General features: G+C 38.1%; 1 long non-coding RNA gene across 1 annotated transcript in view; it reads left to right on the top strand.

Annotated features, from left to right (window-relative positions):
- LOC114112495 (uncharacterized) overlaps positions 1-19,523 on the top strand; it is a 112,739-nt gene extending 93,216 nt beyond the window's left edge. The window contains exon 3 of the long non-coding RNA XR_006061067.2: positions 19,156-19,523. This is a non-coding gene — a long non-coding RNA (uncharacterized LOC114112495). The remainder of the gene's footprint in view (positions 1-19,155) is intronic.
- Positions 19,524-20,005: the final 482 nt, after the last annotated feature.

Genomic DNA, 20,005 nt, shown 5'->3' with positions numbered 1-20,005 from the left:
ATGGTACTGATTAACCTATTTGCAGAATAAGAATAGAGATTCTGGCATAGAGAATGGGCTTGTGGATAAAGGGTGTGAAAGACAGAATGGAATGAATTGGAAGGGTAACATTGACATAGATACACTATCATGGGTAAAATGTGTAACACAGGCAGCCCAACTCAGTGCTCTACGATGACCTGAAGGTTGGAATGGTGAGGGAGTGAAAGGAAGGCTAAGAGGGAGGGAATAGATGTATACATATAGCTGATTTCATGTTGTTGAAGAGGAAAAATTAACACAGTATTGTAAACCAACTATCCTCCAATTAAAAAAAAAAAAGATAAAATTAACAAAGTTCATTAAAAAGAGTTTATGTGACTTTAATGAGTCAATATACATTAAGTGCTTAGGATAATGCTTTTGAATAAAAACTATTTAAATGTTACCTATTATTATTTCTTCTCTTTGTTGACTCTTGGCTACCGAGAAGACCTTCAGCTCCAACTCAAGCCTAAAACCTAATGCCAGGCAGTCCTAGACCCAGTGATGGCATCATTGTGTATACATTCACCAAAGTCAGAATTTTTCCATTTTGCAGCCATGCATGAGTACACTAATGACCAAAAAAAAAAAAAAAAAAAGGTACGAAAGTGACAGAAAAGCTCAGTTAAGGTCAATAGTGATATATTTCATATGAAATTCTTTATAATCTTCCAGTATGAAGTTTTTGAGCTTGAGAATTAGAGCACAGCATTTGCTTCAGACTACATATACTCTTTCTGGGTCTGCTTTTGGCTAACTTTGAAATTCAGAATTGCATGACTCAAAGAAAGTGGAATTTTAGAATTGCAGGATATTAATGGAGAAGGCAATGGCACCCCACTCCAGTACTCTTGCCTGGAAAATCCCATGGACGGAGGAGCCTGGTAGGCTGCAGTCCATGGGGTCGCTAAGAGTCAGATATGACTGCGAATCTTCACTATCACTTTTCACTTTCATGCATTGGAAAAGTATACATGGTAAACCACTCTGGTGTTGTTGCCTGGAGAATCCCAGGGACAGGGCAGCCTGGTAGGCTGCAGTCCATGGGGTCACATAGAGCTGGACATGACTGAAGCGACTTAGCAGCAGCAGCAGCAACATAATGATAGAATCAGTGTGATTGTGTCGTCATAGGATGAGGTTGGGATTGTTTCTTCATCTGTAATTCTTCCTAAGATAGGTAACTCTTCTCAAAATGTTTGGTAGAATTCACCTGTGAAGCCATCTGGTTCTGGACTTCTGTTTGTTGGAAATTTTTTAATCGCAGTTTCAATTTCAGTACTTGTGATTGGTTTAGTCATATTTTCTATATCTTTATGGTTCAGTCTTGGAAAGTTGTAACTTTCTAAGAATTTTTCCATTTCTTCTAGCGTTCATTTTCTTGGCATAAAATTGTTTCTGGCAATTGCTTATGATCTTTCATTTCTAATTTCATTGTTGTGAGTCCTTTCTGTTGTTTACTTGATGAGTCTAGCTAAAAGTTTATTAATTTTGTTTATTTTTTTCAAAGAACAAGACCTTAGTTTCATGTATCTTTTCTATTGGTTTTTAGTACCTATGTCTTTGTTTTCTGCTTTGATCTTTAAGATTTCTTTCCTTCTACCAACTTTAGGTTTTATTTGTCCTTATTTCTCTATGTTGCTTTAGGTGTAAGGTTAGGTCATTTATTGGATATTTTTCTTATGTTCTGAGGTAGGACTGTATTGCTGTAAACTTCCCTCTTAGGATTTCTTTTGTTGCCTCCCATAGGTTTTAGTTTGTTGTGTTTTTATTGTCACTCTTCTCTAGGCATTTTCTATTTCCTCTTCGATTGCTTCAGTGATCCATTGGCTGTTTAGTAACATAGTGTTTAACCTCCACATAATCCGTTAGCTTGTGGAACACAAAATTATTACATAGAAATCTCTTACATTTCTGTATGCTAACAGTGAAAAATCAGAAAGAGAAATTAAGGGAAACAGTCCCATTTGCTATTGCATCTAAAAGGAATAAGTCCAACTAAGGAGGCAAAAATGTGTACTCTGAAAACTATAAGATGCTGATGAAAGAAGTTGAGGATGATACAAACAGATGTTATTTGTTTGGGAGAATCCGTATTGTATTACCCAAGGGTATCTACAGCTTCAGTGTGATCTTTATTAAATTACCAGTGGCATTTTCCCACAGAGCTAGAACAACAACAAAATTACAGTTTGAATGGAAACAAAAGGCTTTGAATAACCAGAGCAATTTTAAGACATAATAAACATTGAATAGCCAAAGCAATCCTAAGAAAGAAAAATGGAGCTGGAGGAATCAGGCTCCATGACTTCAAACTATACTGTAAAGCTACCATAGTCAAAACAGTATGGTACTGGCACAAATCAGACATATTCAGCAGGACAGGATAGAAAGCCCAGACATTAACCAACATACCTATGTCCTATTAGTCTATTACAAAAGAGGCAAGACTATACAATGGAGAGAGGACAGCCTCTTTAATAAGCTAGGAAAATTGGGCAGCTACATTTAAAAGAATGAAACTCGAACACTCTCTGATACCATCCATAAAAATAAACTCAAAATGGATCAAAGGACTTCCCTGGTGGCTCACTGCAAAGAATCTGCCTTCCAATGCAGAAGATACAGTTTTGATCCCTGAACCAGGAAGATACCACATGCTGGGGAGCAGCTATGCCTGTGCACCACAATTCCTGGTCCCCTGCTCTAGAGCCCAGGAACTGCAACTGCTGAAGCTCTGCATGCCCTAGAGCCTGTGCTCCACAACAAGAGAAGCCACTGCAATGAGAGGCCCGTGCCCTGCAACTAGAGAGTAGCTTCACTCACTGCAACTAGAGAAGAGCCTGCACAGCAAGAAAGACCCAGTGCAGCCAAAAATAAATAAATAAAATTACATAATTTTAAAAAGATCAAAGACCTAAACATAAGGTCAAACACTGTAAAATTATTAGAGGGAAACCTAGGAAGGACATTCTTGGACATAAATCACAGAAATATATTTTTGGACTTGTCTCCTAGAGTGCTCTGTGACAGCCTGGAGGGTGGTGGGAGGGGGGTTCAGGATAGGTGAGATACATGTATGCTTATGGCTGATTAATGTTTATGTATGGAAAAAGCCATCAAAATATTGTAAAGTAACTATACTCCAATTTAATCATTAAAATTTTAAAAAAGATGCAGTGCAGTTCAGTTCGGTCGCTCAGTCATGTCCGATTCTTTGTGACCCCATGAATAGCAGCACGCCAGGCCTCTCTGTCCATCACCATCTTCTGGAGTTCACTCAGACTCACGTCCATCGAGTCAGTGATGCCATCCAGCCATCTCATCCTCAGTCATCCCCTTCTCCTCCTGCCCCCAATCCCTCCCAGCATCAGAGTCTTTTCCAATGAGTCAAATCTTCGCATGAGGTGGCCAAAATACTGGAGTTTCAGCTTTAGCATCATTCCTTCCAAAGAAACCCCAGGGCTGATCTCCTTCAGAATGGACTGGTTGGATCTCCTTGCAGTCCAAGGGACGCTCAAGCGTCTTCTCCAACACCACAGTTCAAAAGCATCAATTCTTCGGTGCTCTGCCTTTTTCACAGTCCAGCTCTCACATCCATACATGACTACTGGAAAAACCATAGCCTTGACTAGATGGACCGTAGTCGGCAAAGTAATGTCTCTGCTTTTGAATATGCTATCTAGGTTGATCATAACTTTCTTCCAAGGAGTAAGAGTCTTTTCATGGCTTCACTCACCAGCTGCAGTGATTTTGGAGCCCCCCCCCCCAAATAAAGTCTGACACTGTTTCCACTGTTTCCCCATCTATTTGCCATGAAGTGATTGGACCGGATTCCATGAATTTAAGCCAACTTTTTCACACAGTTTTCATTCCAATCCTAAAGAAAGGCAATGCCAAAGAATGCTCAAACTACCGCACAATTGCACTCATCTTACACGCTAGTAAAGTAATGCTCAAAATTCTCCAAGCCTGGCTTCAGCAATATGTGAACCGTGAACTGCCTGATGTTCAAGCTGGTTTTAGAAAAGGCAGAGGAACTAGAGATCAAATTGCCAACATCCGCTGGATCATGGAAAAAGCAAGAGAGTTCCAGAAAAACATCTATTTCTGCTTTATTGACTATGCCAAAGCTTTTGACTGTGTGGATCATAATAAACTGTGGAAAATTCTGAGAGAGATGGGAATACCAGACCACCAGACCTGCCTCTTGAGAAACCTGTATGCAGGTCAGGAAGCAACAGTTAGAACTGGACATGGAACAACAGACTGGTTCCAAATAGGAAAAGGAGTACGTCAAGACTGTATATTGTCACCCTGCTTATTTAACTTCTATGCAGAGTATATCATGAGAAATGGTGGACTGGAAGACGCACAAGCTGGAATCAAGATTGCAAGGAGAAATATCAATAACCTCAGCTATGCAGATGACACCACCCCTATGGCAGAAAGTGAAGAGGAACTAAAAAGCCTCTTGATGAAAGTGAAAGAGGAGAGTCAAAAATATAAGCAAGTGGAACCTAATTAACCTAATGATGTTAGAGAATTTCCTTACTTTATAGACAAGATATTGACAGGGAAAATCTCCTAGGATGATGAAAACATTTTATTGGCTGAGTTATTAATAATCTTTGATATACTTTCCACTTTTGTACCTGGTGATTTTTTTTTCTCTATAAATTAAGGGTGGTGTGGCTCTCAGGAATAACTTCTTCCTTACTCCTGTGATAAAAGAGTATTTGTAAAGTTGTTCCTTTCTTTTCATTTCTTGGTTTTGGTATGACTGCATGCAACATTTATTACAGAAAGGCTGTTCTTGGCATTCCCATAAATTTGAGAAAATCTTTTATTTGAGGGAAAAAAGTCATTTTGAAGTACACTTTCCGCTGTTTCCATTAGGGATGAACTTTTAGAGCAGATCTCAGAGAAAGCTGCTTCTCATAATGCTCTCTTTTCACTCATGATGATCTGTATTTGATTTACAAGCAAGTAGACCTAAAGAAGACATTGCACATAGTTCTGAAAGTAGATGATTAAAGAACAGAAGGAATTTTCTGTAACTTATAACTCTAGAACTTATCAAAGTCTACTTCCACTTGGTTTTCCTAGTGGAAGTACACATTCTTTTCAAGGATCCTTTGCACATGTCAAGAAGAACAAATCTCATTATCAGAGATTTGTTTGGTAGAATTAGTACCAATACTATGATATAATCTTGGAATTTGCTGGCGACTGAACTGATAATCCTAAATTACTGAAACTGGATGTTCTGTTTAAATGATGACTAAACTTTTCTTTTTCTACTCATTTAAAATCATTTTATATGTAATTGGAAGAGCAGCAGTTTGATCACCAAAGGCCTTAAGTCACAGTATTTGTTGGCTACCTGTTGTTAATTCTTCTGAAGGGTTTTACTCTTCTAAGTCTCAGTTTCTCCCTCTGCTAAATGAGGGGAGCATAGAACAGGATTTCCAGCTTCTCTTCTACATCTATAATTCAATGTTTTATTTATATTTTTCTGAATAGGTTAGCCCACCTTTAGAAGGGAATTAAATATAGTTAGATAATTTGTTTATAAGGTAATTATAATTTAATATATTCAGTCTCTTATACTACATCTCATTCCAGCAGTGATTCTCACTCTATTGGAGTTAAAGAAATGTTTCGAGGGTTATGTTGAATACTTATTTATTTTATTTTACGTTTTTTTTGCTGCAAAGTGCATCTCTAATTTATTATTATTATTATTATTACAGATTCACATTTATTTTTTAAACATTCATTTATTTATTTTAATTGGAGGCTAATTACAATACTGTAGTGGTTTTTGCCATACACTGACATGAATCCACCACGGGTATACTTGTGTTCCCCATCCTGAACCCCCTCCCACCTCCCTCCCACCTCCCTCCCCACCTCATCCCTCAGAGTCATTAATAGAGAAAGGTAACTACAGAAGGGAACCCCTCCTTCCACTCAACTCCATCACCACCCAGCCTTTAAAACATTTAATAACTTCAGTAAGCTTATTTCCTTGAAATTTATCTCTTTTCATCTAAGATTTAAATAAGAGGAAATGTATCTGGGTCCTCAGGTTTCTAGTAATTGGGTCTAGGTTCGAATGAATTGGTTTTCCTGATTTATCTCCTGGTAAATGGTGATGAAGTTAGTAGTGCTGATTGGAAAAAAAAAAAAAAAAGCATAGCCTGGAAGTTGAGAATTATGTTTTTTTCAGGGCATTACAGAAAACTGTTGCATGAGAAGGCATCACCTTATGTAGTTCTGAGAAACTGCTCCAAAGAATTAAGGGAGGAACCAGAATATATAGAAATTTTTGTTGAAAGAAAATGTAGTCAGACATTAAAAAGATTACTGCTAATCGCAAAAAATAGACATCTCAAGTTAATAATTTTAGTGTTTTATTATTTTGGGGAAGATGCAAGAATCTGAGTTTATTGGAATCAGTCCTTTGGTCTGCATGTTAACTATCTAGGGTCACTCTATTGTTTTTCCTCTATCCTGAATTACCTTCAGAGAACACCAGTGGAACAGCTTCAGTGGCTGATGGCTTTATGGCATCTTTGTTTACTGAAATGGTAGGTGACATTCTTTATCCACAGCAGGAGAGAAAGAGTACAGGAAGGGAGGGAAAAGGTACAATTCTTGATTTAGGTTAGATAACACACATACATGATGAAGTTTTCAGCAATATGTGGCTAATCCGATATGAATCAAAGTGTCCTACAGGCTCTCTTCAAAATGGCTAAAGTGACATGGCAAAGAATGCTGTGTGCAAAAATTACCATATAATTTATCATCTAAACCACAACTTTTGAGAGCCAAAGAGAGCCCTATTTATAAATGTATTGAGACAGGGTAAATAAGGAATATTCTGCCGCTGCTACTGCTAAGTCGCTGCCGTTGTGTCTGACTCTGTGCGACCCCATAGACGGCAGCCTATGAGGCTCCCCCGTCCCTAGGGTTCTCCAGGCAAGAACACTAGAGTGGTTTGCCATTTCTTTCTCCAGTGCATGAAATGGAAAAGTGAAAGTAAAGTTGCTCAGTTGTGTCCGACTCTTAGCGACCCCATGGACTGCAGCCTACCAGGCTCCTCCATCCATGGGATTTTCCAGGCAAGAGTACTGGAGTGGGTTGCCATTGCCTTCTCTGAGGAATATCCTAGGCAAGTCAAACAGATTCAAGGGATTTTATCTGATAGACAAAGTCCCTGCAGAACTGTGGATTGAGGTTTGTAACATTGTACAGGAAGCAGTGATCAAAACCATCCCCAAGGGGGTAAAAAAAAAGGCAAATAGGTTGTCCAAGGAGGCCTTACAAATTGCTGAAAAAGAAGAACAAAAGGCAAAGGAGAAAGGGAAGATGTACCCAACTGTGCAGAGTTCCAAAGAATAGCAAGGACAGAAAAGAAAGCCTTCCTAAGTGAACAATGCAAAGAAATAGAGGAAGACAATAGAATGGAAAAGACTAGAGATCCCTTCAAGAAAATTAGATACCAAGGGAATATTTCATGCAAAGATGTGCACAATAAAGGACATAAATGGTATGAACTTAACAGAAACAGAAAATATTAAGAAGAGATGGTAAGAATACACAAAAGAACCATACAAAAAAAGATCTTAACGACCTGGATAAATACCATAGTGTGATCACTCACCTAGAGCCAGACATCCTGGAATGCAATGTCAAGTGGGCCTTAGGAAACTTTACTATGAACAAAGCTATTGGAGGTGATGGAATTCCAGATGAGTTATTTCAAATCCTAAAAGATGATGCTGTGAAAATGCTGCACTCAATATGTCAGTAAAATTGGAAAACTCAGCAGTTACTTCAGGACTGGAAAAGGTCAGTTTTCACTCCAATCCCACAAAAAGACAATGCCAATGAATGTTCAAACTATCACACAGCTGCACTCATTTCACATGGTACCAGGGTAATGCTCAAAACACTTCAAGTTAGGCTTCAACAGTACATGAACAAAAATTCCAGATGTACAAGCTGGGTTTAGCAAAAGTAAAGGAACCAGAGATCAAATTGCCAATGTCTCTTGGATGATAGGAAAAACAAGAGAATTCCAGATGAACATCTAATTATGCTTCATTGACTATGCTAAATCCTTTGACTGTGTGAATATCAGCAAGCTGTGGAAAGTTCTTCAAGAACTGGGAATGCCAGACCACCTTAACTGCCCTCTGTGAAACCTGTGTGCAGGTCAAGAAGAAACAGTTAGAACTGAACATGCAGCAATGGACGTGTTCCAATTTGGGAAAATAATTTGTTAAAGCTGTATATTGTTGCCCTGCTTACTTAACTTATATGCAGAGTGCATCATGTGAAATGCTGGGCTGGATGAAGCAGCACAAGCTGGAATCAAGTTTGCAAGGAGAAATATCAATAACCTCAGACATGCAGATGATACCACCCTTATGACAAAAGGTGAAGAGGAACTAAATAACCTCTTGTTGAGGGTGAAAGAAGAGAGTAAAAAAGTTGACTTAAAACTCATCATTCAAGAAACTAAGAACATGGGATCTTATCTCATCACTTCATGGCAAATAGATTGGGAAACCATGAAAACAGTGACAGACTTTCTTTTCTTAGGCTTCAAAATCACTGCTGATGGTGACTCCAGCCATGAGATTAAAAGATGTTTGCTCTTTGAAAGAAAAGTTATGACAAACTTAGACAGCATATTAAAAAGTAGAGACATTGCTTTGCCAACAAAGGTTCATATAATCAAATCTATGATTTTCCCAATAGTTATGCAGGACATGAGAACTGGACTGTAAAGAAAGCTGATTACCAAATAATTGATTTTTTTGAATGATGGTGTTGGAGAAGACTTTTGAGTGTTCTTTGGATTCTTAGGAGATCAAACCATTCAATCCTAAAGGAAATCAACTCTGAATATTCATTGGAAGGACTGATGATGAAGCTGAAGTTCCAATACTTGGCCCCCTAATGCGAAGAGTTGACTCATTAGAAAAGACTCTGATACTGGGAAAGGTTTAAGGCAGGTGAAGGGGATAACAGAGGCTGAGATGGTTGGATGGCATCACCAACTTAACGAACTTGAGTTTGAGCAAACTCCTGGAGATGGTGAAGGACAGGGATGCCAGGCGTGCTTCAGTCCATGGAGTCACAAAGGGTCAGACATGACTGAATGACTGTACATAACAGGCAAGTCAGAAGTTACTGCCGCCCTAGCTACATATTCTCCTAGACATATTTCCTCCTCTTTTTGGTCAATGTTAGAAGAATGAGAAGCTTCCAAACTTTCTTCAGTATCAGTGTTATTGAACTGAAGACTGACTGCTCACCACTGGAAATCTGATGCTCAATAAACAAGCGTTGGTTGGAAAGTAAAGCTTGTTTTATTCAACAAGCCAGCAACCTGGGAAGGTGGGCTCTTGTCCAAAAACCAACTCTGAAAATTGTGCCTGACAATGAGTTTTTAAAGGGAGAATTATTTGGGGATGGGATCAGAACAAACAACAACACTTGTTTGCAGAAAGTCTTCTGATTGGCTAATGGTGAGTAACTGTGCCATGCTCCAGAAATCTTGTGCTCAGCCTGAGATTGCCCTCTTCCACCTGGGCAGGGACCTTAGCTCCTATAGAAAACTCAAAGGTATTGTCGCAAAGAGTGGGAAAGAGTGAGCAACAGAACTGAGCTGATTGCTTTGCATATTCCTTAAGGAGGAACCAGGACACTGCCCCACAGTTGCAGTACTGTTTCTTGACTGTTCAGCCTTTGTTTCTGCATTCCCTCCCTTCTACATTAAGCAACTATTTGAATTTGCCCTTTGGAATGCAGGGATGATCAAGGAAGCTGAATGAAGCCTATGTCCTATAAATAAAAAATGGGGACACAGAAAGGATGTGTACCTCTGAGGGTCCCCCATGGTCTGGGTTCTGTTTCATCACTGTGAAATGTGGAGGATTCTATAAGACTTACCTTCATTCTATCCAGTTCAAAACTATCATGTAGTCTATAGTTGGACAACATTTCTCTAGCTTCCTTTACATTTAAATACATTCAAAAAACTAAATTCCAGTCAGTAAAATATAGGAAGGAGTAATGCGCATTATGAGCAATTCTAAGCTTATGCCATGAAAGCAGCTTTCTGCTTCTGGCCTGTGTTGTACATACACACCATGGTTGTTTGAATTCATATACGGCAGAAAGTAGACCCACAAGACAGAAAGCCTGGGCCTTGTTTGGGGCTATTTTTCCCTTCTGTGAATTAGCTCAGGAACTGGAGAATGAAATGTGCAATTACTGCTTCTTCAAGCTATCCTATCATTTCTTTCTTTCTATCTTTCTTTCTTTCTTTTTTTTTTTTTAATTTCAACCCAATTCAAGTAAAATTGTGTTCTAGTTTCTGTTTTCTGAACAACTTTCTACTTTATGTCATTTGTCAGATTCCTTTTCTGCCTTTCGGTTGAAGTGCTCCAGACCTACCCCTCTTTCTCCCATACCATACCACCAACCATTAACATCAAATAATAAAAGCATTATATGTTATATTGTAAGCACAAAGTATCATATTGACGTTCTTTTGACAGTCTTTCAAGATAGCTGTTATCAATTTTTAGATAAGAACACTGGATGTTCTGTTGTTGTTGTTGTTTGAGAATTTGAAATATGAAATTATTTGTTCAAAGTAACACAGAATTTGGTAGTAAATTTAAATTCAATTACAAGTTGCTTTGTATCTTCCATTATTTCTCACTGCTTCTCAGTTCAGTTCAGTTCAGTCTCTCAGTCGTGTCCAACTCTTTGCGACCCCATAAAACGCAGCACGCCAGGCCTCACTGTCCATCACCAACTCCCGGAGTTCACTCAGACTCACGTCCATCGAGTCAGTGATGCCATCCAGCCATCTCATCCTCTGTCGTCTCCTTCTCCTCCTGCCCCCAATCCCTCCCAGCATCAGAGTCTTTTCCAATGAGTCAACTCTTCACATGAGGTGGCCAAAGTTCTGGAGTTTCAGCTTCAGCATCATAAAGTACTGGAGTTTCAGTTTCAGCATCATTCCTTCCAAAGAAATCCCAGGGCTGATCTCCTTTAGAATGGACTGGTTGGATCTCCACTGCTTCTCAAAAGATACCAAAAGTCTGCTTATTTCCTTTCTTTTCATTTGACTAAGCCTTGCTAAATTCAAGCTTAAGATAGTTTTGAGGAGATTTTAGTTTCATTCAAAGATATTGGTTGTGATTGGAAATTATGTGTGAAATGAGGTTAATCCCATAATTAACTAATTCATTTATTTTAAAAATTGTCAATAGTTTATCAACTGTGGTTTAAAAATTGATTTAGTATGTCAATACTCTTTTAGTATTCTGAATACAGCACATACATTCTCCTTATCCCTGTGACTTGTGGGAGGTCAGGTGAATCTTGGCATGGATTTGAAACTTTTGCACCTGAAGTTTTATCTATCTGTTTTAAAACATGAATCAATTTTACTACCAAGTTAATCTACAATATTTATGGATAATACATCTATACCTGATTTCAAGATGATACATAATAGTAATAAAGTAAAATACAAAATGTGTATTCAGTTTGATGAAACATTCATCTCATGAATTTATGACAGAAGAGAATTATTCATTAAATAGTTACAATACTTCTTGCCTATTTTTCAGAAGTCAAAATTATGTTTAAATGGAATAGTATTGTTTTATCATTGTCTGAAATTTCCTCAGTATTCCCTTAAAATATAATCACTGTCATTACTATGGCAATGCAACCTACTAAACTTATTTTTTTAAAATAAAGTAACTTAACAAGTGCACTTATGTGTTGTTTTTTGACCCTGATTTTGGTATACTGTCTCAAAGAAAGGTTCTTAAAGAGGGAGATCAGTGGACACTCTGGAACTGAAAAAAGATAATTGCAGTATTCAAACAATAAAATGGTCAATAGACAGGAAATCACTGCGAAATTATGGCATGGTTACTAAAATAAATATTATATGCACACTAAAAATAAGTATAGAGAAAATAACTCATGATGCAATGTTTGGTGAAAGAAGCAGAAAACAAAATTATAGCTACACTTATAAAGATTAGAGCTGATCTTTCTATCCCTTTTCATTTGTATTCTACTATTGTTACTATTTTAGTTACGTGGTTCTTAAAATCTAGAAATTATTTAACATTAAACTTATTTTAAAGTAAGGAAATGGCAACCCACTCCTTTATTCTTGCCCAGGAAATCTCATGGACAGAAGATCCTGGCAGGCTGCACTCCATGGGGTCACAAAATTGTTGGACACACTTTAGTGACTAAACAACAATAAATGTGGCAAGGAGTCTGAGGAGTGGGTATTCCTAACAAACTTGTAAATAGCATTTCTGAATGGTGATTTACATCTTTCTCTCTTCCTAGATTTATTAAACAAATGTTCACTAAAACTGTGACCAATGCACCTATTATATGAGTTGCATTATAGTAGACAAGGCACAACATTTACACTTGATATAGTTTTAATTTGCTTAAGGAGACAGGGATATAGGGAAATCACAGGTTAGAAAAATATGAAGAAATTGTTGCAGCCATGAGAAGACTAAGAAGACATGAACCCTAGATGCCATCCTTGAACACAAGAAGGACAATAGGCTAAAAGTATAGGAAATCTGAATAAAGTGTGCATGCATGCCAAGTCACTTCAATCGTGTCCAACTCTTTGCAACCCTATGAAACATAACCCACCAGGCTCCACTATCCATGGGATTCCACTGTCCATACTGAAGTGGATTGCCATGATTTCCTCCAGGGAATCTTTCCTGATCCAGGAATCGAACCCATATCTTTTACTTTTCATGCATTGGCAGCTGGGTTCTTTACTACTAGCACCACCTGGAAAACCCAAATAAAGTGTGGACTTAAGCTAATAATAATTTTTCAACACTAGTTTATTAATTTTGATAAATGTATTAATGAAGTATGTTATTATGAAGTAATAAAGGAGATAGGAATACATTATATAGTATATGGGAACTCTGTACTATCTTTGTAATGTTTCTATAAATCTAAAAGTTCAAAAACGAGAGAGAGAGACAAAGAGAGAGAAGTAAAATAGTTAAAAGAATGGCATGAGGCCTCTATTTTCTCTCCTATTTTTTTGTTTTTACCAACTTAAGTGGCCTTTGTCTCTCAATTTCATTTTGTATGAAATTTTGGTTTAACTTCTAAATACTGAACATCTTAGAACTCTATTCTGTGTTCCTCTGGTCTCTCTCTACATATTTCTACTTTTTTCTTGGTGACGTCTTCTAAACCTATGGTTTTAAATATCATTTATATGTCAAAGAATCATAAATGTATGTCTTGTCTTGATCTCAGAACACCTTTTATATCCAACTGCCTGCTTAACATCTCCCCATAAAATTGCTCACTAGCCTTCTCAAACAGAGGTCTTTACTCCATGTTTCAAAGCTACTCTTCCCTTAGTATCCCTTGTAATCTCAATAACTTTAAATATCTAATCACTTAGGTCAAAAACGGTAGAAGCTATCCTTGATCTATGGTGTTTAACTTCCTTCACTCAACTCATCAGCAAGTCCTGTCACTCTTCCTCTAAAATATACAGAGAAATAAAATATGTATGTATTTTATATAATGTATGTATATCAGTGTGTGTGTGTGTATAGTCCATTCACTTCTATTTTCACTAATATTTTGCTAGTTGATGAGAGTAGGAAGTGGCAACCCACTCCAGTATTCTTGTCTGGAAAATTCAATGGACAGATTAGCCTGGTGGGCTACAGTTACAAAGAGTTGGGCACAACTGAACAGGCATGTGCACACACAAACACACACATATGCACATGCTAGTTGAAACCACCATCTTCTTGCTCCTGGACTACCACCTAAATCATTAGGACTCATCTGGACCCTTTCTCCCCATATGTTGACTATGGTTCAAACACAATAACCACTTTTATGTTTCTGGGGAAAGCTACACCTACTTGCTTTCTCAGGATCTTTTAATCCCCCTGAAATGCTATAGAAAATGATTTTCTGGAAGCCAGGTCTTTTTGTTGTTGTTGTTATTTAAATCTTAGATTAAGTATCAAAATATCAAAGCCATCATTATTATACTATCTAATGTGTCTTTTTGCATGCTAAGTCACTTCAGAATACTGGATTGGATTGCCATTTCTTCATCTGGTGGATCTCCCCAACCCAGGGATTGAACCTGCATCTCCTGAGTCTCCTGCATTGGTAGGGGGAGTCTTTACCACTAATGCCACCTGGGAAGCCCATTCTCTATTGCCTCACCTTCTTTAGTTGTACCAAAAAGTACTTTCCTCTACTAGTATTTTTATTATAGTTAAATTCAATTTGTTTGCTTTTATCTGTCTCCTTCCAGTAGAATATAAGTTCTTGGAAAATAGACACTTTGTATTACTGACGCTTATAATTCTGCCTGATAGACATAGGTACTCACCAAATATTTACTGAATTAATGAAAGTGACAAATAAGAAGCTGAAGATGAATGGTTATATGAAGACCTACAAGGCCTTCTAGAACTAACACCCAAAAAAGATATTCATTTTTTTATACAGGACTGGAATGAAAAAGTAGGAAGTCAAGAACTACCTGGAGTAACAGGCAAATATGGCCTTGAATTACAGAATGAAGCAGGGCAAAGGGTAATAGAGTTTTGCCAAGAGAACGCACTGGTCATAGCAAACACCCTCTTCCAACAACACTAGAGAAGACTCTACACATATACATCAGCAGATGGTCAATATCAAAATCAGATTGATTATAGTGTTTGCAGCTAAAGATGGAGAAATTCTATGAAGTCAGCAAAAAAAAAAAAAAAAAAGACCAGGAGCTGACTGTAGCTCAGATCATGAACTCCTTATTACCAAATTCAGACTTAAATTGAAGAAAGAAGGGCAAACCACTAGACCATTAGGGTATGAACTAAATCAAATCCCTAAAAATTATACAATGAAAGTGAGAAATATACTCAAGGGATTAGCTCTGATAGAGTGCTTGAAGAACTATGGATGGAGGTTCATGACATTGTACAGGAGGCAGGGATCAAGACCATCACCAAGAAAAACAAATGCAAAAAGGTAAAATGGTTGTCTGTGGAGGCCTCACAAATAGCTGTGAAAAGAAGAGAAGTGAAAGGCAAATGAGAAAAGTAAAGATATACCCATCTGAATGCAGAATTCCAAAAGAATAGCAAGGAGAGATAAGAAAGCCTTCGTCAGTGATCAATGCAAAGAAACAATAGAATGGGAAAGACTAGAGATCTCTTCAAGAACATTAGAGATACCAAGGGAATATTTCATACAAAGATAGGCAAAATAAAGAACAGAAATGGTATGGACCCAACAGAAGCAGAAGATATTAAGAAGAGGTGTCAAGAATAAATAGAACTATACAAAAAAGATTTTCATGACCCCGATAATCATGATGGTGTAATCATTCACCTAGAGCCAGATATCCTAGAATGCAAAGTCAAGTTGGCCTTAGGAAGCATCACTATGCACAAAACTAGTGTAGGTGATGGAATTCCAGTTGAGATATTTCAAACCCTAAAGGATGATGCTGAGAAAGTGCTACACTCAATATGCCAGCAAATTTGGAATACTCAACAGTGGCCACAGGGCTGGAAAACGTCAGTTTTCATTCCAATCCCAAAGAAAGACAATGCCAAAGAATGCTCAAACTACTGCACAATGCACTCATTTCACATGCTAGCAAAGTAAGGCTCAAAATTCTCCAAGCCAGGCTTCAACAGTATGTGAACCATGAACTTCGAGATGTTCAAGCTGGATTTAGAAAACAGAAGAACCAGAGATCAAAATCCAACATATGTTGATTCATCGAAAAAGAGAGTTCCAGAAAAATATCTACTTCTGCTTTATTGACTATGCTAAAGCCTTTGACTGTGTGGATCATAATAAACTGTGGAAAATTCTGAAAGAGATGAAAATACCAGAACACCTGACCTGCCTCCTGAGAAAAGTGTATTCAGGTCAGGAAGCAACAGTTAGAACTGGACATGGAACAATAGACTGGTTCCAAATCGGGAAAGGAGTACCTCAAGGCTGTATATTGTCACCCTACTTATTTAACTTATATGCAGAGTACATAGTGAGAAATACTGTGCTGAATGAATCAAAAGCTGGAATCAAGATTGCCAGAAGAAATATCAGTAACCTCAGATGTGCAGATGAAACCACCCTTATGGCAGAAAACAGAGAGTAACTAAAGAGCCTCTTGATGAAAGTGAAAGAGGAGAGTGAAAAAGCTGGCTTAAAACTCAACATTCAGGAAACTTAAGATCATGACATCTGGCCCCATCACTTCATGATAAATAGATGGAGAAACAGTGGAAACAATGAAAGACTTTATTTTTATTTTTTTAAGCTTCAAGATCACTGGAGATGTTGACTGCAGTCATGAAATTAAAAATCTCTTGCTCCTTGGAAGAAAAGTTATGACCAATCCAGACAACATATTATAATGTAGAGACAGTACTTTGCCAAGAAATGTCCATCTAGTCAAAGCTATGGTTTTTCCAGTAGTTATGTATGGCTGTGAGAGCTGGACTATAAAGAAAGTTGAGCACTGAAGAATTGAACTTTGGTGTTGGAGAAGACTCTTGAGAGTCCCTTGGACTGCAAGGAGATCCAACCAGTCCCTCCTAAAGGAAATCAGTCCTGAATATTCATTACAAGGACTGATGCTGAAGCTGAGACTCCAATACTTTGTCCACATGATGCTGGGAAAGACTGAAGGCGGGAGGAGAAGGGAACGACAGAGAATGAAATGCTTGGATGGCTTCCCCCACTCAATGGACATTAGTTTGGGTTATATCGGGGAGTTGGTGATGGACAGGGATCCCTGGCATGCTGCAGTCCATGGGGTGGCAAAGAATGAGACATGACTGAGTGAACTGAACTGAACTAAACTGAACGGAATGCTCTTAAATTCAGGAAGATGAGGGATTACCGTAGGAGGGGCTGAGGCAGGGGTAAGGTACATCAAAGGTGTGGAGAGAACAATAAATGTGGTATTTGTGGTATTCTTGGGAACAGCAGGTAGACAGAAATTTTGTAATGATTATAAGATCAGAATGAGTGGCCAATCCCAACTGTAATGTTTCTAGAATATCAGGTTCAGAATCTGTGATGTTAGGGACTTTCTTTTTCTTCATTTTCAACTCCAGGTACCTTTGAACCTTTTAATCATGATCTCATTTTAATCCTTTCGAGTAAAAGTGACATAGGCTGCTCCACCACTTAAAAAAAAAATTCATTTCTTAATGCAAAGTTTGACTTCAGCCCTGCTTGGGCCAAAGTATAAGGTGATTCTAAATTATATCTTATCTTCTGTGGTTGGAACTGCCACAAGAAAGAGAATAAAATTGAAATCGCTTTTCCTTACTATCAAAAGAAAAACCTTGGCTATGTGTATTTCCTTATCTGGTAGTGATAACAGCTTTGTGAACACTTTTTTTGATTAATTACCTTGATTTTTCCCAGGGGCTTGTTGAACATCAAGTAACGATCCCAATCCATAACTAAAAAGAAGTGAAGAACACAGCAGAAGCTAAAACTGCTTTCTGTTCACATGTTTGCTCTGACAAATTCTTAATCATCTCTTCACCCACTGAAAGTCAGATGGAAGCAACCACAAGATAATTATTGAGGATCTTCTTGTGAAAAGCGCTCAGTCATGCCTGACTCTTTGCGACCCAATGGACTATACAGTCCATTGAATTCTCCTGGCCAGAATACTGGAGTGGGTCGCCTTTCCCTTCTCCAGGGGATCTTCCCAACCCAGGGATTGAACCCAGATCTCCTGCATTGAGGGCAGAGACCTCTTTACCAGCTGAGCCACCAGGGAAGCATTAACATGGAAATGCAGTTCTTCTTAGAGAAGGCAATGGCATCCCACTCCAGTACTCTTGCCTGGAAAATCCCATGGATGGAGGAGCCTGGTGGGCTGATGGGGTCGCTAAGAGTTGGACACGACTGAGCGACTTCACTTTCACTTTTCACTTTCATGCGTTGGAGAAGGAAATGTCAACCCACTCCAGTGTTCTTGCCTGGAGAATCCCAGGGACAGGGGAGCCTGGTGGGCTTCCATCTATGGGGTCGCACAGAGTCGGACACGACTGAAGCGACTTAGCAGAAGCAGCAGCAGCAGTACTTCTCTTGTTTCCCTAGCTCACATAAACCCCTATGGTACTACAGGAGCATTTTTAATGAGTTGCTTTAATAATGTACTTCCCTGTCTTTCCAAATTGCCCATTTAAATGGGAATTTTGAACATATGATGTGAAAGCCTTTGTTTTATTCAATTCTAATCTGTACCTATCATGTTTTGTAATTGATGTCATCCAATGGGCCCTGCTCAGGCTGACTGATTTTTGCAGGGTGAATTTGGATCATTCTAAATGCATGTCAAAGAAAGCTAACAGAAACTCTGCAGTTCCATCATAAGAAACTTGATTCAGATGGTCTGACTGTCTTGCTGCCTGCTAAAATCTTATATAATGCCACATCTTAATGGATGAGTTGCTGAAGAAACAATGAATGGAAATGGACAGGGAGCAAAGTGTTTTGCAATTCTCTTGATGTAACAGAGTCTTTCAGTGTTGTTTTTGTCAGTTGCAACATTTTTAATTATCCAGGGGCTTCCTTTTGCTTCTTTTTAAATGACATTTCTTGAATTGATTCTTCAGTCAGACTGATAGGTCTTCCTTATATAGATGTGTGTGTATACGTATGTGTAGGGGGCAGGTTAAAAAAAAAAAAAAAGAGGTGAGTTAGAGATAAGTGATGAGAAATTCAAATAAGCTTACATACATCCTTACTATTTCTCTTCAGCAGAAATATCCTGAGTTTTTTTTTTTTTAATAAAACTTTATGACAGTATCTTTACAGGTTAATAATTTGAAAATAAGGAGGTGAAATGTTGCTGTTATATTCTATAGTTTGAGTTTTGGATAGAAAAGTATTATTTTATGTACAGTCACTCTTCTTTATTGGACAATCAGGATACAATACTTCTCTGCTATCATCTTAGTCTATTTTCTCCTTTTTTTTTTTTTTTTCCTTTAGCTCAACAGAATTCACCAAAAATCCACGAAGGCTGGTGGGCATACAAGGAGGTGGTCCAGGGAAGCTTTGTCCCAGGTAAATGCACATTTTTTCTTCTTACTTTATTTTTAGAAAAGTAATATGAATGAAATCTATTATTTCCAGAATCTTGCCTTTGCTATATGGCATGGAATCTATTGTATAAGTCACCATAGTCTAATTTAGGTGCTAGATCAGTACTGCCTTAAGAGAAAGTTTATTAAATGAGTGCCAATTTAACCAAGACTATGTTTTTTCATCTGAGCTTATATCTTAAGGTTCTTCTTCTATCTTCATATGGCTCTGTCAATGAGAGGGCAATGCAGGAGTCAAGGTTGAGGTTCTCCTGGTGTGTGGCTTAGACAGTAAAGCATCTGTCCACAATGCGGGAGACCTGGGTTCGATCCCTGGGTGGGGAAGATCCCCAGGAGAAGGAAATGGCAATCCACTCCAGTACCATTGCTTGGAAAATCCCATGGACAGAGGAGCCTGGTAGGCTACAGTCCATGGGGTTGCAAAGAGTCGGATAAGAATGAGCAGCTTCACACATGCTGAAATTTGGTTGAGAAAGGTGTGTTTTTTTTTTTTTTTTTTTTTTTTTAATGTTAAGGAAACAGGAAGTCTGGCAAGGCTGATCATAGCAGTGAGGCTTACTGTGATGCATGCTATCTCTGATGTTACTTTAGTAATATTCATGGTCAGGACTTAGTTGGGCCAAATATCAGACAAAAAATAATAGGCAACATGGATGTTGTCAGCATGAGGGGAGATAATTCAAGACAAGTTAGAGCCAGAAGCATGCCATAAGTTAAGTTTTGAAACTAGGTGGAGG

This window comes from Ovis aries, chromosome 11 (assembly GCF_016772045.2).
Source record: "Ovis aries strain OAR_USU_Benz2616 breed Rambouillet chromosome 11, ARS-UI_Ramb_v3.0, whole genome shotgun sequence".
NCBI lineage: Eukaryota > Metazoa > Chordata > Mammalia > Artiodactyla > Bovidae > Ovis > Ovis aries.
This window is presented reverse-complemented; position numbering and strand designations above follow the sequence as displayed.